General features: G+C 43.8%; 1 non-coding gene across 1 annotated transcript; it reads left to right on the forward strand.

Annotated features, from left to right (window-relative positions):
* Positions 1-6,767: 6,767 nt before the first annotated feature.
* On the forward strand, positions 6,768-6,874 carry LOC120250911. The gene has a single exon (XR_005533241.1). It is a non-coding gene; the product is annotated as a small nucleolar RNA R71 (small nucleolar RNA).
* The last annotated feature ends 11,831 nt before the right edge of the window (positions 6,875-18,705 follow it).

Below are 18,705 nucleotides of genomic sequence, written 5' to 3' on the forward strand. Positions count from 1 at the left end.
CTGAAACTCTGTTTTCGACCTGAGGGGCTTGTTGTTGTTGGAAACCCGGTGGCCCCATGGCCTTCTGTGGACCTTGATTACTCCATGAGAAATTGGGATGATTCTTCCAACCTGGATTGTAGGTATTGCTATATGGGTTTCCTTGAGTTCTCATGCCATTACCTACAAAATCAACATTCTCCACCGAAGAACCATCAATAATAGAGATCGGGCAATCCGAGGGAGCATGTCCTCCACCACACCCGTTGCAATTAATCACGGTCGCCACTCTATTTGAAGTTAGAAGATCTAACTTCTTACTCAAACTCTCCACTTGAGCCGCCAATGAAGTTACCGCATCTATCTTATGGAGACCGGCCACTTTCTTCTTCTCCCTAGCATTCCATTGGTAGCAGTTTAACCCCATTTCTTCAATCAACTGACGGGCCTCATCGGGGGTCTTGCTACCTAAGGTACCTCCTGCTGTCGCATCCAAGAGTTACCTTGTAATCGGGTTCAAACCATTGTAAAAGGTTTGAACAATCATCCACTCCGGGAATCCGTGTTGCGAGCACTTCCTCAGGAGCTCCTTGAACCTTTCCCATATAAAAGTAAAGCAATGAAATACAACTCGAGACCAAATAAAAGATAAACTCAGAAGAAGAATCCTTTCTGAGTATACAAGTCCAAGAGATAGTGCAAAACTAAAATATGAAAACATAAAGAAACTAAAACAAAAATGCATCATGCGTTGGTGTCGTTGACGGTCGGCTCTACTGCTACTGTTGCTGGTGGAGATAGGTCAAATGGTGCTGGCAGATCTGGTGATGGTGAAGTCACATCATGCTAAAGTATCTACTGTAGGAGGGGTCCACCATCTCATAACAAACGGTGAAGTCACGTCATGCTTAAGTAGCTGTTGTAGGATGTCAAGACGCGCCATCACCACTATATGGTTCATAGCCTGTGTAGTGCGAACCTCAGCCAAGTCTGCCTGTAGTACCCCTACCGCACTATCAAGCCTCTCAAATCAGTCATGGGCTCGAGTCGAGGAAAAAATCTGCACTGGATATGGCTCCTGTGCCGCATGTGGAGCCTCGGTCTCTGTCTGCTCAGGCTGAGGATCCCGCGCTAACTGAAACCCTTCAGCCGTGTCACCACCACCCTCAGCTATCTCTAGATCAGGTATAATCAGTACATGCATTCCCGGCCCATACCTGCGCAGCATCCCCATCTGTCTAATCGTCTCTACACCCAAGGGAACAGGTATGGTCGTCTTCTCAGTCTCCCTAATAGCGTCTCGTAGACCATTTCTAATGATGAGCCTAGTGATGTACGGGTCAGAGAAAAGAACACCGATCCTGGCATACTGACCCTAATGTCTCAGGTACTGTGCTAGTATGTGGCCAAGATGAATCAGCTGGCTCTGTACCATGGAATACAAGTAGAGAAGCTCCTGTCGGCTTAGAACACCTATACTATCACCGTGTCTGTTTACTGATCGGCTGTAGCTCGGTTGAGACAAACAAGTAGCCTTCAACACCCCCGGCTCATACTGACCACGGCCACATAATCTGTAGGAAGCTACTCGTACTCATCTGTGGTAGTAAAGTCTTCATCGTATAACCCCAACTAAATCGAGAACTGTGTGACACTCATACTATAATGATGCCTGAATACTCTAAACTGTATGGCGTTACCACTATCAAAATTGGAGTACGATCTGTCAAACTCAAATGATGCCAATACTTCTAGTATCAGCATACGGATGGCAGGATCAAGGATAGTGAGCAATCTGCGCCAACTACCCACAGCTAGCATCTCCTCAACCTCATTTGCCATATCGTCGGCCAACTGTATCTCTCACATAGCACTCGAATCCGGGAACTCCGTCTAACCGAACTTAAGCTTCGACAACCTCTCAAAGAGGACCTAGTGCTCGGGGATAGCGAATCCCAGATTCTCTGGCTTAGGGGATGGCTCACGCGGGAGCTTGTTAGCTTGCTTTTTCGACCGAGGTGCCATATCGACGAGATAAAGTTGACAAACCTTGAAAGCAGCCAAGAAACTCAATTAAAACTTCCCTAATCGATGGTGGGAAGTCGGGAGGGTGTGAGAGAGAGTTCTCTGAGTGCTGGGGAGTGTGATAATGAAAAAGGTTTGATAGACTTATAAAGGAAATCGCAGCCTTCTTGAGTTCTGTACATCCACACGGGCGTGTGGAAATTACCCCCACCCGTGTGTCTCCACAGGAGGGCTTCACAGGGGCAAACGCACGCCCCTATGTGCTCTCGGGATAACACTCTGAACCTCTGAACACAACCACATGGGCATGCGAAAATTACCCACACCCGTGTGCCTAACCCACAGGGACAGACGCACGTCCCTGTGGCTTCTCTATCCAACTGAGAAAACTCTCTAAGTATAACACATGCCCGTGCAGAAATTCCACATGAGTGTGGACCTTCACAGGACCAGCTCACAGGGGCACTCACACGCTCCTGTGTATTCTCGTGATGGAGGAGAAGTCTTCTGTAGAGATCTACACGGCCGTGTGAAAATTACCCACTCCCGTGTGTTTGTCACAGCATCATCCTTAGGGGCGAGTCCACGTCCTTCTGTCTTCTTGGGAAAAATCTCTAAATCTCTGCAGGAAGACACACGCCAGTGCGAAAATTACCCACGGGCATGTGATTATCGCAAGGTCATTCACAGGGGCGAGTCCATGCCCCTGTGTCCCCTTGGGATGAGCTCTCAGTAAAGACGCACGGCCATGTGGAAATTCCCACACTGCCGTGTGTTTTCCCTTGATGACTTAGAAAAATTACAGGCTCTGCAGAACATCTCTAAATGTGTATACACACTCAGTGCCTGCCTTGCATATAACATATACCAGGGAAAAACACAAGGAAACTCGCTCAAACGACCAATAACTTGGCCAAACACATTTAAGCACACGATAACACCAAATAATCCACAAGAAAATCATAGTAGAAGCATCTATAAATCAAGACACCAACACTTAAAACCTTATTCATGCAAACACTAAACTAAACACAAGAAAAATAGTAAAGACTTGGTTTGCCTCCCAAGAAGCGCTTGTTTAATGTCACTTACCTTGACGTACCTCGCCTTACCTCACGAGGGCTCATAGATGAAGTTTTCCCTCTTACCCATCACTTGGAAGCATGATGAACATAGTCTTTTGAAGGTAGAGGGGGAGTTGTCGAGCTTGTTACTGCCCAAGGGTTTATCACCCTTGTTCTGTTCTTACACATCCCCAATAGCTTTGGGGCGTTTCTTATGGCATCTCCTTGCCCGCTTCATCTTCCAAACCACCTTCTTCACTATCCCCCGGGTAGATGGTACTTTCTCCTTTAGACCAAGAGCTAATACTTCTTCTTCCTCCACTTCTTGGTCTAGCAACCCCTCGTACGGGTCAAGATTCAACATTTTCTGCACATATTCATCGATTAGTTCATCAGTAGTGTCAAGAAAGTAGAGAGTATCATCAAAGTCAAGAGAATGTCGCATGGCTTTGGCGAGGTGGTAGGTTAACTTGTCGTCGACCACCCTCAGTGTCAACTCCCCACCATCCATGTTGATCAGTACCTTGGAAGTGGGCAAGAAAGGCCTCCCAAGTATTAAAGGAACATCTGCATCCTCATCGATGTCCAACACTACGAAGTCTACAGGAAATATATACTTGTCAACTTTGACAAGCATGTGTTCAATGATGCCACTCAGATGTCTCACCGTTCGGTCTACCAATTTTAATGTTATCCGAGTGGGACTAGGCTCTCCCAAGCCTAGCTTCTGAAAGAGTGAATATGACATGACGTTGATACTGGCCCCTGAATCCACCAATGTTATTTCTTCATCCAAATTGCCAATGTTGCACGGGATGATGAAGCTTCCGGGGTCTTTCTTCTTGTTTGGCATATTCTTTTGCAACACCGCCGAGCAAGAGGTATCTAGAATCATGACACGCGTCCGAATATGCATGTAAACTGCAAGTGCACGGGTGTCGAAGTAATAATTACCCCGGTGAGTGGGTAGTCGAATCCACAGGGAACAGGGCTACTAGTACTAACTTCTTCTCTGCTTTCTAACCTAATGATAAATGGAAAGGTGTGGTGATCTAATGTGCGAAGAAATGAATACCGGAGATGAATATGCAAGTGTTAAATGGATGGAGATCTCAATCAGTAAAAGTGGGGTATACGGGCAATGCTCCCCCTAGGATTCAGGTATTAGGTACCGAATAAGCAAAGTGTTTCTATGATGAGTAAGTTAAGTCATGGAAATCCAAATATAATCGGATCCGGCCTCCCGATCACCGATACTAGTCCCCTACGAGGTCCTGGTGGAGAAATCGCTCAATCTCAACACCTCACACCACATATGACTGCAAAGCACTCTAGGGATTCCAAGAGGTGTATCCGATTCCTAAAGATTGATCCAACCCTAATTCCCGGCGAAGGATCCTAACCCCCTATAAGGTCCCGGTGGAGAAATCTCTCAATCTCATGCCTCACACCAAATATGGTTGCATAGAGCTTAGGGAACGGAGATAGAATACACTCAATCGGAAGGGAGAGGGAGCACTCCACTATCTCATGACTCACCTTCTCAACCCTCTTTAACCTTGAAGTTCTAACTCTAATGGAGACCTCTCTCACATCAAAGTAACAAATCACGCAAATCCAATCAACCACAAGGATTAATTAAACAAGCAAGCAATGAGAATACAAGATTAAAACTTAATCAAACTCGGATTAAATAGAAACACTAAGCAAATCCACAAAAGATGAGAATCCTAGGGTTCACAAGCCCAAATACCCTCTAGGGTTTTAGCTCTCCATGGAGCAACATACAAAACACACCATCAATGAATGAAAGTACATTAAAACCATAGAAATAAACCCCCTTATATATGAACTGATGGCCTTGATGGAGAGCTTCGACATCTTGAAGGACCCACTCCGAAGCTAGGTTCACCGGTGGCTTCCTTGATGCTATGACGGAGGAGGAATCAATCAAAGTTGGTGACGAAGCGTCTCCAAAGCCGCAAAGACCTCCTCTCCAAACCCTAGCCGTCTCACCCCTCAAGAGCCGCACAAAAGATGAGAAAGAATAGGGTAAAACGGCTATTTATAGACCTTAGATCGCGTCTGTCACGTGCCCTCACGCGCCCGTGTGGATTTTCCACGCGCCAGCGTGGGCTGCAAGAATTTCCACGCGGGCGCGTGGAATTGCTACAGTACTTTTCACAAAACGCGATCCGAACACTCTTCTCTTAAGGCCACATGTCCGGGCACACGTCCATGTTGTAGGCTATAAAACTTTTCTTCATCGACGTATATTTGAGAGGTCTTGCAATCTTCACAAAAGAGAAGGAATATGAAGATGTGCCTGCCTTTGTGCCCTTCCAAATAGTGAATTGACTTGAATCTTCTTGGAAGTTGGCACACATCTCCACATTTATGAACTGCTCTCGTGTCTTGGTCCTTGAATTGAACAAGAACTCCCAACATTGTGTCTTTATAGCCTATCTTTGCTTCCTTTTAACTCTTCAAGGCATTCACAACCTATATGCATAAAAGAACACCAAATACACAATATGAGACATAAACCACAGTAAAAATGATGCTTAATGCATGTAAAACATATATAAAAATATGTCTACTCAAGCACTTATCAAATTACCAATACACTCTCTTCCAACTTCCTCTTATTGGTCAAAAGATCTTTCAAGAACTTAGCATACCGAGGCATTTGAGACAACGCCTCTACAAAAGGAATATTGATGTGCAATTGCTTGGATAAACCCAAGAACTTCTTGTATTGCTCATTATTTTGGTCGTTCTTCAATCTTGAAGGATAAGGGATTCTTGGCTTCTATGGTGGGGGTACCACCTCCTTCTCTTTGTTTGCTCTTTCCTCAATCTCCATGACCTCGGGTGCTGCAACATTGGGCTTCTCACTAGGAAGCCTACCCTCGACCTCATGACCACTTCTCAAAGTGATCGCCTTCACATGTTCTTGTGGATTGGTCTCAATGTTACTTGGCAAGCTTCCTTGTGGTCTCTCCGATAGAGACTTCGCAATTTGCTCCACTTCATTCTCTAAATTATGCAGGGAAGCGGTGTGGTTACGAAGTGTAGCTTCGACCGACTGAAAACGTGTATTCGATTATTGAACAAATCTGGTCAAAGCTTTCTCTAGATTGGTCATTCAGGTTTCCAAGCCTGAAACTCTATTTTCCATATTTGGGGCTTGTTGTTGTTGGAAACCCCGATGGTGCCATGGCCTTTTGCTGCCCTTGGTTACTCCATGAGAAATTGGGGTGGTTCCTCCACCCTTGGTTGTAGGTGTTGCTATAAGGATTATATTGTACCCTTCCCGAGTTACCCACAAAATCTACTTGTTCAGTCGGGGCTGAAGTAGCAATCGAGATAGGACAATCAGACAGCATATGTGAACCACCACAACCATCACAACTCATGATAGCGACCATCCTCGGTGAAGTCAATGTATCCAATTTCTTGCTCAATTCCTCTACTTGGGCTGCCAAGGATGTAACTGCATCGATCTCATGGAGTTCAACCACTTTCTTCCTTTCCCTCGCATTCCATTGGTAGCTATTCATGGCCATTTCTTCTACCAACTGTCAGGCTTCATCAGGGGTCTTGCTCCCCATTGTACCTCCTGCGGCGGCATCTAAAAGTTATCTTGTACTTGGATTCAACTCATTGTAAAAAGTTTGAATGATCATCCATTCGGGATATCCATGTTGTGGACACTTCCGTAAGAGATCCTTAAATCGCTCCCACGTCTCAAACAAGGATTAAAGCTCCATTTGAACAAATGACGATATCTCATTACGAAGCTTTGTCAACTTTCTCGGAGGGAAATATTTTGCAAGGAAAGCTTCGACCATATCATTCCAAGTTATGATGGATGCTTTTGGAAAGGAATGAAGCCACTGCTTGGCTCTTCCTTTGAGAAAGAATGGGAAAGCCCTCAATCTGATAGCATCATTGACAAGATCCCCTTGCATATATCCCGCAAGTGCACGGGTTTGTCGAAGTAATAATCCCGGGAGAGCGGGTATCGAATCCACAGGGAGTAGGGAGTAAAGACACTTAATTCGATTCTTAGCTATGTGGAATATCAATAATTATAAGTGTGACAATGATTCAATTCTCAACAATTAAAAGCAACAAGTAAGAGAGCAAAAGTAAGAAGGAGGTAAGGCAATCGATAAAGATGGGGTACTCGGATGATGCTTCACCTAGGATAATCGCTTCAAGTGCAAGAACTCTCTATTATGCTTCCTAATCAATGCAATGGTGAGTCGTGGAAATCCTTACATACATAGTCCCAAATCTAAGGTCAACTATGCCTAACTCTATTCATGTCCCGGAGGAGAGATTAAATAATCTCTCAACCTCGCACTCGAATAAAGTTGCAATGAGCTCTAGGGATTCCGGGTGATAAATCTCTTCCTAATTATAGACCTAACCCTTTGGTCCAGGTGGAAGGTCCCTAACCACAATTAAGCCCTAGATACTAAGATCCCCTCAACGCTTCACTCCGTTGCACGCGCAACTAAGCCCCAGCGGAGATTCATCCCTTAGACCATTCACTCTATTATGGCCGCAAAGAACTCGAGGAACGGAGGTAGAATCTATCATGTCGGAGGGGAAAGGGGACGCTTCTGTACCTCTCGACTCACCCTCTCAACCCTCTCCAACCTAGCTTTGTCTAACGCTCATAGTGTGTCACTCACTCACAAGGTTACCAACAAGAACTCTCAACCCTAGTGTCACTCTAGGGGAAATGTTCATACAATCAAGCATTCAAGGTTGGAACTCACAATAAACATCAATTTATTGAAAGCATAATAAAGAAGTTCAAAGAAACGAATACATCCTAGGGTTCACAATCACCCAAGTACCCACTAGGGGTTTAGCTCTCCATGGAGCTAAGTACAATCAAAGAAATCGAATGTAAAAGCAATGAATCCATAAAGAAACCCCCTCGATGATCGTGTCGATGGTCTTGTGGAGAGTCCTCTACTCGTCGCAAGAGATCCTTTGTCCGGCCTAGGATACACCTCGCTGGATCGATGCCGATGAAAGCTCTCCCAATAACCTTCTTCCAAACGACGCACTATGTCAGAGCCATAGAACCTCTCCAAAAACCTAGCCAATATCCCTCAAAACCCTAGCCGAAGCCCTCTCGCAAGTTGGGGAAAAGATGAAGAAAAGAATACCAAAATCGGGGCTGAATCGGCTTTAAATAGGGCTAGAATCGGGCGACTCCACGGGCGTGGATGGTACATGCGCCCGTACGGAATTTCCACACAGCCGTGGGTAATTTCCACACGCCCGTGTGGATTCTCTGTTTCTCTGATTTCTCGGCCGGCTGTGAACAGTGCTGCTACAATACATGCTACAGTGGTGCATTATGATCCACATTAGCCTATTTCCTTCATACTCGGCCTCACAACCCTACCTGCATAAAAGTAACATAAAAACACACATATTAGTGTAAAGACCTGAGAAAAGTAATGCTCAACATAAGGAATGAACACTTCGCATTCATATCGCACAAGCACTTATCAATCATCTAAACTCCGTTGATCTTCAGTATGTCACAAACTTCTAAGAAGTTTTCGATGTGATTGTTTGGATCCTCATCGGTCAAACTATTGAACTGAGCTGACTGCTGAATTATCTGGATGAATGCCAGTTTTAGCTCGAAATTTGGAGTTGTAATCGGGGGTCACATAATACTAGATTGTGTGCCCAAAACTGAGGGTCTGGCATAGTCAGAAAGTGTTCTCTGTTATTCATTCTGCTTTGCCATATTTTCTGACCTTCAACTTCTATTTCAGCTTGATTGGACGGTTCTTGTATAGGTTCTTTATTCCTTCTTTTGAGTGCAGGTTCAAGTTCAGGATCACCTTCAATGAATATCGAAGGGTTCCCTCGGGTCATAACCTGGAGCTGTACCAAAAGAAAGAAAACAAATCAGAATGATGATAGAATAAAGAGATGTGAAATAGAATGAATGAATGAACAGCTAAGATAGCAAAGCGCAAAGTATCTCTAAACGCCTACTCTCTGGAAACGGTGCCAAAACTTGACACACCGCTTGCGTGTGACCCTCAAGTGCACGGGTTTGTCGAACTAATAAATCCCAGGTGAGTGGGGTATCGTATCCACTGGAATAAGGAATAGAAACACCAAGATTACTACTTAACCTAGCGAAGATAAAACAATGATTGTGTGGATAAGATGTAATGTAGAAAAAATAAAAAAAATAAGAAAAAAAGACACAAATAAGTGAGAGAAAAGGCAATCGATAAGAAGTGGGGTACTCGGATATTGTTTCGCTTAGGATTTTTTCTTCAAGTGTAAAACCATCTATTATGCTTCCTAACTAATGCTCAATGAGTCATGGATATCCTAAGATACCTGGTCCCAAACTTAAGATCAACTGTGACTAACTTTACACTATAACCCAACAAAGAAATTGATTAGTCTCAACACCTCACACTATGCAAAGTTGCAAGAAGCTTTAGGGATTCCAAGTGATAAACCCTATTCCTATATATAAACCTAACCCATTGGTCAAGGCGAAAGGGCCCTAGTCACAATTAAGCCCCAGATACTTAAGTTCACTTCAACGCTTCACTCTGTCGCTCACGCAACTAAGCCCCAATGGAGTTCATCCTTTAGCACTTCACTCTATTGTGACTACAAAGAACTCTAGGAAATGGAGGTAGGATAAATTAAATCTGAAGGGAAAGGGGATGCTCCGCTTCTCGACTCAGCCTCTCGACCCTCTCTAATCTAGCTTTATCTAATCCTCGTGGTGTGTCACACATCCACAAAGATTACCAATATGAACTCTCAACCCTAGTGTCACTCTAAGGGAGAAATCATTCAACAAGTATTCAAGATTGGAACTCAATTTAAAACATCAATTAAGGAAAGCATGATAAAAGGTTAATGAAACAAATACATCCTAGGTATAACAAATCCAAGTATCCACTAGGTGTTTAGCTCTCTGATAAGTGTTTATGTGTTAAGAATGTGAAGTATTCTTTCCTGACAATGAGCATTACTTTTATCAGGTTTAAGTGTTAATACATGTGTATTTGTGTTCTTTTTTGAGTATTTAGGGTTGTGAAGCTGAATATTAAGAAAAGAAGCCAAAAGTAGATCGTGAACGCATTATTTGGTGAAATCTTGGAAGGAACAAACACGAAGACACAAGTAGGGCTCTAAGATACGTGAATGTGTGCCAACCTCCATGTAGTCAAGGCATTATAATGTGTTGGAGGGGCACGAAGGCAGTCACATTTGCGTATCCCGACTTGTGCATTGATAGCAAGATCTTCTCCAATGAGGACTTTGATTGAAGAAAAGTTGCGATCTACGGCATAAACGTGTGCCCGTTTATGTTGCCTCGATGAAAAGTGTGAAATTGGGAATGTTTTGGCGGAGCACTGTAGCAGGACACTGTAGCAAATCGATGTAGTAATATACTATAGCAGTTACTGTTTACAGCTGGCCAAAAATCAGGTTTCCAGAGAATCCACACAGCGTGTGAAAATTTCCCACGCCCATGTAGAAATTCCACAGGCCAGTGTGGAGAATCCACAGGGGCGTGTGGATCCCCGATTCCAACCCTATTTAAGCCGCGATTTAGCCCGATTTTAGAAGAATATTTTCAACCTTTTCTCCAACTTTTCTCTATATTTTTGGAGGCCATCGGCTAGGGTTTTGAGAAGCTTTTGGAAATTCTTTAGAGTGATTCTATGGATTCGGCACCGCGCTCCACAAATATTAGGGGAGCTTTCGTCGGCATCGATCCGGCGAGGTGTGCCCTAGGCCGGAGAAGGGGACCTTTAGAGAAGATGAGGCTACTCCACAAGTCCATCAACACGAATACTGAGGGGGTTTTCCTATGGATTACTTGTTTTACTTTTGATTTCAATATTAATTGTATCTTGCTCCATGGAGAGCTAAACCCCCTAGTGGGTACTTGGATTTTGTAAACCCTACCATGTTATTGTTTCTTTGACCTTTTATTATGTTTCCTTAATTGATGTTTTAATTGAGTTTCAATCTTGAATGCTTGTTGAATGATTTCTCCTTTAGAGTGATACTAGGGCTGAGAGTTCATCTTGGGATACACCATGAAGGTTAGACAAAGCTAGATTAGAGAGGGTTGAGAGGGTGAGTCGAGAGGTAGCGGAGTGTCCCCTTTCCCCTCTGGTGTGATTTACCCTACCTCCAATTCCTAGAGTTTTTTGCGGTTACAATAGAGTGAAGAACTAAAGGATGAACTCCGTTGGGGCTTAGTTGTACGAGCAACAGAATGAAGCGTTCAAGTGACTTTAGTTTCTGGGGCTTAATTGTAACTAGAGGTCTTTCGTCTGGACCAAAGGGTTAGATCTGTACATAAGAATAGTGTTTATCACTTGGAATCCCTAGAACTTCTTACAACTTTACACAGTGTGAGGTATTGAGACTGAGAGATCTCTCTACTGGGACATAGTATAGAGTTAGTCACGGTTGACCTTAGGTTTGGGACCGTGTGCTTTAGGATTTTCATAACTCATTAAGCATTAGTTAGGAAGTATAATAGAGTAGATCTTGCACTTGAAACATTAGTCCTAAGGGAAGCATTGTCCGAGTACCCCACTTCGATCGATTGTCTTTCCTCTCACTTACTTGTACCTCTCATTCTTGTTTTTTTATTTCTATTTAAACCACATCTTATCAACACAATCTTTATTCATCTTTACTTCGTTAAGTAACAATTTTGGTATTTTTATTCCCTACTCCCTGTGGATACGATACCCCACTCACTTGGGATTTATTACTTTGATAAACCCGTGCACTTGCAGATCACACGCAAGGGGCGTTGTCAATTTTTTGGAACCATTGCTGGGGAGTAGGCATTTAGAGATACTTTGCACTTTGTTATCTTAACCATTCATCATTCATTCTACTTTACATCTTCTTATTCTATCAACCTTCTGATTTGTTTTCTTTATTTTGGTGCAGCTTCAGGTTATGACCCAAGGGAACCCTTTGATATTAATTGAAGGTGATCCTAAACTTGAACGTATACTCAGAAGAAAGGGTAAAGAGCCTATGCAAGAACCGTCAAATCTAACTGAAGTGAAAGTTGAAGGGTTTGACAACATGGCAGAACAGAATGAACAATAGAGAACACTTTCTGATTACGCCAGACCGTCAGTATTAGGGACACAATCTAGCATTGTGCGGCCCTCGATTACAGCTCTGAACTTTGAGTTAAAGCTAGCATTTATCTGAATAATACAGTAGTTGGCGCAATTCAATGGTTTAGCCGATAAGGATCCAAACAACCATATTGAGAACTTCTTGGAAGTTTGTGACATGCTGAAGATCAATGGTATTACGGATGATGCTATAAGATTGAGGGCTTTCCCATTTTCTCTAAAAGGAAGAGTAAAGCAGTGGTTATATTCTTTACCACGAGCATCCATCACGACATGGAATTAAATGGTCGAACCCTTTCTTAAAAGGTACTTTCCTCGGGAGAAATCGGCAAAGCTTCGCAATGAGATATCATCCTTTGTTCAAATGGAGCTCGAGTCCTTGTTGGAGACTTGGGAGTGATTAAAGGACCTATTACGGAAGTATCCACAACATGGATTCCCCGAGTGGATAATCATTCAGACTTTTTACAATAGGTTGAATCCAAGTACAAGACAGCTTCTAGATGCCACTACAGGAGGTACAATGGGGAACAAGAACCCTGAAGAAGCCCAGCAGTTGGTAGAGGAAATGACCATGAATATCTACCAATGGAATGCAAGGGAAAAGAAGAAAGTGTCCGGACTCCATGTAATTAATGCTGTTACATCTTTAGCAACCCAAGTAGAGGCATTGAGCAAGAAATTGGATACATTGACTTCACCGAGGGTGGGCACTATCACAAGTTGTGATGGTTGTGGGGGTTCATATATGCCGTCTGATTGTCCTATTTCGATTGCTACTTCAGCCCCGACTGAACAAGTAGACTTTGTAGGCAATTCGGGAAGGGTACAAGGTAATTCTTATAGCAACACCTACAACCAAGTGTGAAGGAACCACCCCAATTTCTCATGGAGTAACTAAGGGCAGCCAAAGGCCGTAGCACCATCAGGTTTTCAACAACAACAAGCCCCGAACATGGAGAATATTGTTTCAGGCTTGGAAACCCAGATGGCCGACTTAGAGAAAGCCTTGACTAGATTTATGCAATCATTAGATACACAGTTCCAATCGGTGGAGGCTACACTTCGGAACCACACCGCTTCATTGCACAATTTAGAAAATCAAGTGGGGCAAATCGCAAAGTCTCTATCGGAGAGACCACAAGGAAACCTACCGAGTAATATCGAGACTAATCTGATAGAACATGTGAAGGCGATCACTTTGAGAAGTGGTTGTGAGGTTGAGGGTAGGTTTCCAAGTGAGAAGACCAATGTTGAAGCACCCGAGGTCATGGAGGTTGAGGAGAAAGCTAACAAAGAGAAGGAGGTGGCGCCCCAACCTTACAAGCTAAGAATTCCGTATCCTTCAAGATTGAAGAACGACCAAAATGATGAGCAATACAAGAAGTTCTTGGGTCTAGTCAAGCAATTGCACATCAATATTCCTTTTGTGGAGCCGTTGTCTCAAATGCCTCTGTATGCCAAGTTCTTGAAAGATCTTTTGACCAACAAGAGGAAGTTGGAGGAGAGTGCATCAGTGATTTTAGATGCCTCTTGTTTGGCGGTGTTGCAAAGGAATATGTCGAACAAGAAGAAAGACCCCGTAAGCTTTGTGATTCCATGTAACATTGGCAATTTGGGTGAAGAGATGGCATTGGCAGATTCAGGGGCTAGTATCAACGTCATGTCATGCTCATTCTTTCAGAAGCTAGGCTTGGGAGAGCCTAGGCCCACTCGACTGACATTGCAATTGGCGGACCGAACAGTGAGACATCCGAGGGGCATCATTGAAGACATACTTGTTAAGGTGGACAAGTACATATTTCCTATAGACTTCGTAGTGTTGGATGTCGATGAGGATGCAGATGTTCCTTTGATGCTTGGAAGGCCATTCTTGTGCACTTCCAAGGCACTTATCGACATGGACGGTGGAGAGTTGACACTGAGGGTTGGAGATGACAAGCTCACATACCGCCTTGCCGAAGCCATGCAACATTCTATCGACTTTGATGATACTCTTTATTTTCTTGACACTACCGATGAGCTAATCGATGAATATGTGAAGGAAATGTTGAATCCGGACCCGTACGAGGGGTTACTAGACCAAGAAGTGGAGAACGAAGAGGTGATGATGCTTGGTCTAGAGGAGATGATACCATCTACTCCGGGGATCGTGAAAAATATGCTCTGGAAGATAAAGCGAGCAAGGAGACGCCACAAGAAACACCCCAAGGTTGTTGGGGAAGCGCAAGAACGAAACAAGGGTGACGAACCCTTAAGTGGTAACAAGCTCGACAACTCTCCCTCTACCTTCAAAAGACTATATTCATCATCCTTCTAAGTCATGGGTAAGAGGAGAACCTTCATCTATAAACCCCAGTGAGGTAAGACAAGGTACGTCAAGCTAAGTGACGTTAAACAAGCGCTTCTTAGGACGCAACCCAAGTTTTTACTGTTTTCCTAGTTTTTAGTTAGTGTTTACATGAATAAGGCTTAAATGTGTATGGTGAAGTTTCTGGTCGTTTGAGCATGTTGTGCGTTTTTCTCTGGTATAAGTTGCATGATAAAAGTAGGCTCTAAGTGTATTTATATATTCAGGAATTTTCTGCAGAGCCTGCAGTCTTTCTAACTCATCCAGAGAAAACGCACGGGCGTGTAAAATTTTCATAGGCCCGTGGGTTTCTATTGAGAAGCTCGACCATAGAAGGCACAAGAGCGTGGACTCGCCCCTGTGAGCGACCTAGCGACGGTCACACACCCGTGTGTAATTTTCGCAAAGGCATGTATCTTCCTGCAGAGACTTAGAAATTTTTCCCGAGAAGACACAGGGTCGTGGACTCGCCCCTGTGGATGATCCTGAGCGATATACATGGTCGTGGGTAATTTCCACACGCCCGTGTGGATCTCTACAAAAGAGCTCTCTTCCATCCTGAGAATACACAGGGGCATGTGAATGCCCCTGTGAGCTGGCCTTGTGATGGTCCACGCCCGTGTGGAATTTCCGCACGGGCGTGTGAAGTATATAGAGAGTTTTCTTGGTTGGACAGAGAAGCCATAGGGGAGTGCGTCTGCCCCTGTGGGTCGGGCACACGGGCGTGGGTAATTTTCGCACGTCCATGTGACTGCGTTCAGAAACTTAGAGTGTTTTCCTAAGAGCACACAAGGGCGTGCATCTGCCCCTGTGGGTCTCTCCTGTAGAGGCACACGGGCGTGAGTAATTTTCACACGCCGGTGTGAATGTACAGAAACGCAAGGGCCGCGGATTTTATTTAAAATCCTTACGTTCTTCTTCATTCTCATCCTCCTAATCACTCATAGAACACTCCTAATCCCTCTCCCGACCTCGCAGCGTTGATTTAAGGAGATTTACTCGAGTTTTCGGGACGAATTCAAAGTTTTTAACTTCATCCCATCAGTAACCCTTAATTCTCTCTTTTCTTCATCGTATTTGATTTTAATCGATTAAAATGGTGAATGTTGCTTCGTTTCTACAATTAGAAGGGGGGTATTCATATTTAGAAAGGAATTAGAAGTGATTTGATGATGTATTTTTGAGTTTTTAACTTGCGGCCATGCATTTTTCACACCCTGAAGATCCACACGGGCGTGTGGATTTCTGCTGTATTATTCTGTGAACTTCTTTGATCGATTGTTTTTTAATTTTTACAAATATGACACCTCGGTCGAATAGGCAAGGTGAGAAATGTCCGCGTGAGTCATCACCTGAACCCGAACAGATGGAATTCGTGATTCCCGAGCATTAGGCTCGATTTCAAAGATTGGCAAAGATAAGGTTTGGACAGACACATTTTCCCGACATGGATGCAGTGAGAGAGGTTCAGGGGACATGTAACATAGTAGAAGAGATAGAGGAAATGCTTGCGGTAGGCGGATGTAGTTGGTTGCTAGCCATACGGTATCTTGGGATACATATATTGACGCTCAAGGTGTTATCATCATTCGAGTTTGACCACACTTATTCGAGCTTTGACAGCGTAGACACTATACAGTTTAGAGCACTCGGACAGCATAACAGCATGTCAGTTACCTAGTTCTCGATTAGACTGGGACTTTATGATGCGGGATTCACAGATACAGATGACTATGATCAGTTGCCTACGGATTACCCTGGCGTATTGACACTACAGCACGCATACAGAGCACTATGTGGATGAGGGGCAGTATGAGCCCGGGGTGTCTAAGGCCACATGTCTCTCCCAACCGAGTTACGGGTACATACACGCCGTTCTGAGCAGGTCAGTTAATGGTCATAGTGACAACCCGGTGTGCTCAGCCAATAAGAGCTGCTATATCTCTATTCGATGGTACAAAGCACACCGATACACCTGGGACACATCCTACCAGAGTATATACGATATCATGAGCAGTATGGCAGATTAGGAGTGATATTCTCGGGCCCCTACATCACGAGACTAGTTATGGATATGGGTTTCTTGGACGCAATTCGAGGAGCCGAGAAGGCGAGTATACTCCCCTGTGCATAGAAACGATGAGGTTGATGGGGATGGTTTATAGAGTATAGCCGGGAGTGTATGCTTTGATTACACCCACCCCAGAGATAGCCGAGGTTGAGAGTGATGATGCCAAGGGTTCTCAGCCTGCCCCCGAGCCTCAACCTACACTGATGGAGACCGAGGCACCTCCTACGGCACAAGAGCCACCCCCAGTATGTATGTTTTCACCTTCTCGAGCCTATAATCATTTTGAGAGGCTTGAGAGTGCTGTAGGGGTGCTTCGGACATAGATCGCGAGGTTCGGGTGACACAAGTTATGCAATACACAGAGTTTATAGCACGTTTTGATACTTTATAGCAAATCCTTGAGCGAGATGTTGCCTCCCCATTTGTTTTGAGGCCAAGGACCCCTCAGGCATCTCCGGCACCACTATCACCTGTCCCTGCACTAGTTGATCCATATAGTACATCATCGCCACCAGCATTAGCAGCAGCGGAGTCCCAACTAGACACCGACGCTTGATGCAACTTTCTTTTTCTTTATTTCTTTCTTGTTTCTATATTTGATTTTGTATTATTGCTAGACTTGCACTACTCAGAAACGATTTTCCTTATGAGTATGTTTTTTACTTTCATTTTGTTGTCTTTAGTTGTATTCATTGCCTTATCTTTTATATACTCGAGCTATTTTTGTTTTAATTGAGCTTTACTGAACCCCCTTGTGTATGCGTGCAGATGGTCTTGTCAGTATGGGAATTGAGAACTAGTCATGGACATGGCCAATGTGGGTCGTGTGTGCTCCACAACCTGTTGGAACTTTACTCCCAAGGATTTAGCTCCATCAAACGCAATATTAGATGACGAGGCTACTCCACAAGACCATCGACACGAATACTGAGGGGATTTTCCTATGGATTACTTGTTTTTACTTTCGATTTCATTATTGATTGTATCTTACTCCATGGAGAGCCAAACCCCCTAGAGGGTACTTCGATTTTGTAAACCCTAGGATGTTATTGTTTCTTTAACCTTTTATTATGCTTTTCTTAATTGATGTTTTAATTGAGTTTCAATCTTGAATGTTTATTGAATAATTTTTCCCTAAGAGTGACACTAGGGTTAAGAGTTCATATTGGTAACCTTTGTGGATGGGTGACACGCCACGAGGGTTAGACAAAGCTAGAATGGAGAGAGTTGAGAGGGTGAGTTGAGAGGTAGCAGAGCGCCACCTTTCTCCTCCGGTGTAATTTATCCTACCTCCAATTCCTAGAGTTCTTTGCGATTACAATAGAGTGAAGAACTAAAGGATGAACTCCGCTGGGCTTAGTTGCGCGAGCAACAGAGTGAAGCGTTGAAGTGACTCTAGTTTCTGTGGCTTAATTATGACTAGGGGTCTTTTGCCTGAACCAAAGGGTTAGATCTACACATAGAAATAGGGTTTATAACTTTAAATCCCTAGAATTCCTTGCAACTTTACACAATGTGAGGTGTTGAGACTGAGCGATTTCTCCACCGGGACATAGTATAGAGTTAGTCACGGTTAACCTTAGGTTTGGGATCGTGTGCTTTAGGATTTCCAAGACTCATTAAGCATTAGCTAGGAAGTATAATAGTAGGTCTTGCACTTGAAACATTAGTCCTAGGGGGAGCATTGTCCGAGTACCCCACTTCTATCGATTGTCTTTCCTCTCACTTACTTGTGCCTCTTCATACTTGTTTCTTTTATTTCTGTTTACATCACATCTTATCAACACAATCGTTATTTATCTTCACTTGGTTAAGTAGCAATTTTGGTATTTTTATTCCCTACTCCTTGTGGATACGATACCCCACTCACTTGGGATTTATTACTTGGACAAACCCGTGCACTTGTGGGTCACACGCAAGGGGCATTGTCACTCTCCATGGAGCAAGATACAATCAATAGTAAAATTGAAAGTAAAAACAAGTAATCCATAGGAAAACCCTCTTGGTAGTCGT

Source organism: Dioscorea cayenensis, chromosome 19, assembly GCF_009730915.1.
Source record: "Dioscorea cayenensis subsp. rotundata cultivar TDr96_F1 chromosome 19, TDr96_F1_v2_PseudoChromosome.rev07_lg8_w22 25.fasta, whole genome shotgun sequence".
Taxonomy (NCBI): domain Eukaryota; kingdom Viridiplantae; phylum Streptophyta; class Magnoliopsida; order Dioscoreales; family Dioscoreaceae; genus Dioscorea; species Dioscorea cayenensis.